The sequence below is a fragment of the Arachis ipaensis genome, chromosome B09, assembly GCF_000816755.2.
Source record: "Arachis ipaensis cultivar K30076 chromosome B09, Araip1.1, whole genome shotgun sequence".
Taxonomy (NCBI): Eukaryota; Viridiplantae; Streptophyta; class Magnoliopsida; order Fabales; family Fabaceae; genus Arachis; species Arachis ipaensis.
The window spans coordinates 89,238,993-89,241,864 of record NC_029793.2 but is presented as its reverse complement, the minus strand read 5'-3'; positions in this window follow the sequence as shown (position 1 = coordinate 89,241,864).

Genomic DNA, 2,872 nt, shown 5'->3' with positions numbered 1-2,872 from the left:
ATATATTACTAATTTTTTTGTAAAATATAAATATTTGTAGGGGAACATTAGGAGCACATAGGTTTGCTGTTATCGGTTTTATACAATGCTTTACATGGTTTTCTCAATCGAGCTCTCGGCTTAGCCATTATAAAATAGTAAAGTTGTATGTCACACCCAATGAAAGTTTTTTAAATGAACACAATTGAAATGGTATGAGTAGGTCAATGATCTCGAATTTTTATCATGTAATGGGCCAAGAAAAACAAATCATTACGGACGAAACCGAGCAGAAAAGCCTGCTTTTATCAATATTGGTATATTGGACAATTTTATATTAATATATCAAGATAAATAATACAAAATGTCAAAGTAATTATTATCTATTCTAGATACAACCCAAAACAAATATCATTGTTTTGAGGATAAAAAACGTAAATAAGTCAAGGGAGTTGAGAAATTATGCAAATCCGTTAAATTGAAAATTGCTTTACGAATGAGTCAAAGCACATTACTATATAATTCGAACCAGGTTGGTTCGAACTACAAAAACACATAATTCGAACCAAGGTAACTCGAATATTGATGGAACAAGTGATGCATGTAATTCAAACCTAGTTGGTTCGAACTAGGATTGAGAGTAATTCGAACTAGGTGAGTTCGAATTACACGTTTGGACGCTTAAGCAAGTAATTCGAACCTAGTTGGTTCGAATTACTCAAAGTTTGCCTCGAATAGTAATTCGAACTATGCTGTTAAAAAATTAATAATTTATTAAAAAATTTTATTAAAAAATTTATTAAAAAAATTAATAATTCAAAAATTAAAAAAATATATATTTTATTCCATACAAAATAATTAAAAAATATATTTTATTCTATACAAAATAATTTTAAAAAATAGCTTAAAAGATGTTATGAGTACTATAAAAGTTTGTAATATTCTATTGATTTCGGTAAATACATGATAAAAATATTTTTTCTTTAATTTCTAAATTATTAGTGACTATGTGGAGTATTTCTTTAATGTCCTAAGTCATTAGGACATTACAAATTTTATAGTACTTCTAACATTTTTTAAGCCATTTTTTAAATTATTTTGCATAGAATAAAATATTTTTTTGTGGTATAATTTAAATAAATTTATTAAAAATTATCATGAATATTTTTTAATAAATTTATTTAAATTATACCACAAAAAAATATTTTATTCTATGCAAAATAATTTAAAGAGTAAAGTATTGTCCCCAACGTTTGGGGTAAGTTCTATTTGTGTTCCTAACGTTTAAATCGTCCTATTTGTATCCCTAACGTTTATAAAAGTGATTCAATGTTATCCTACTATCAATTATACTAACAAATCAGATTATATTTTTCAATTATTTTCACTTGGATGCATTCATTCTCAATTAGGTCTCATTTGGATGTGTTCGATTTCACTATTTGTATTTAGATTCAATTATGTCCCTAGAAAAGTGAATTATGTAAATGTTGTAGGAATTAGTTTCAACTTTTGATGAACTATTTTTCGGAGTGGGTCATCGATTCTATCCCGACATTTGTATTCTAACCTCAAGAAGAGATTTTTAAAACTCAAACTAAAGCGTTCATGATGTGTAATTGACGGCAGGATAACATTGAATCACTTTTACAAATGTTAGGGATACAAATAGAACGATTTAAACGTTAGGGACACAAATAAGATTTACCCCAAACCTTGGAGACAAAAACGATACTTTACTCTAATTTAAAAAATGACTTAAAAAATTTTAGAAGTACTATAAAAATATGTAATGTCCTAATGACTTAGGACATTAAAGAAATACTCTACATAGTCACTAATAATTTAGAAATTAAAGAAAAAATATTTTTATCATGTATTTACCTAAATCACTAGAATATTACTTACTTTTATAGTACTCATAACATCTTTTAAGCCATTTTTTAAAATTATTTTGTATAGAATAAAATATATTTTTTAATTATTTTGTATGGAATAAAATATTTTCTTTCATTTCTAAATTATTATTGACTATGTAGAATATTTTATTTAAAATTTGAGTACATTCATGTATTTACCTAAGTTATTAGAACATTACACATTTTTATAGTACTCCTAACATTTTTTAAGCCATTTTTTTTAAATTGTTTTGCATAGGATAAAATACTATTTGTAGTATAATTTAAAAAAAAATTATTAAAAAATATTCATGAGCTATTAAAAATAGATAGAAAAGTATTGTATGGAATTCGAATTGATAGCTCATTAATATTTTAAAAAAGTTTCATAATTAAATATTTTGTTAGCTTTTTTTTAACGTATGAAATAAAATATATTTTTTTTTAATTTTTAAATTATTAATTTTTTAAATAAATTTTTTTAATAAATTATTAATTTTTTAACAGCATAATTCAAATTACTATTCGAGGCAAATTTTGACTAATTCGAACCAACTAGGTTCGAATTACTTGCTGAAGCGTCCAAACGTGTAATTCGAACTCACCTAGTCCGAATTACTCTCAATCCTAGTTCGAACCAACTAGGTTGGAATTACATGCATCACTTGTTCCATCAATATTCGAACTACCTTAGTTCGAATTATGTGTTTTTGTAGTTCGAACCAACCTGGTTCAAATTATATAGTAATATGCTTTGACTCATTAGTGAAACAATTTTCAGTTTAGTGGATTTGCGTAATTTTTCAGCTCCTTTGGCTTATTTACGTTTTTTATCCTTGTTTTGATATTTTATTTTAAGTTTTAACTCATTACGAAGAAACCAAGGCTTTTCAAAGTTCGTAATTTTAAAAAGAAAAGTTATTGATTATAGATGAAGTGATTTTTTTTTATTTTTCAGTATTTTTAAGCTGATATATTTAGAATTAATCTGTCAC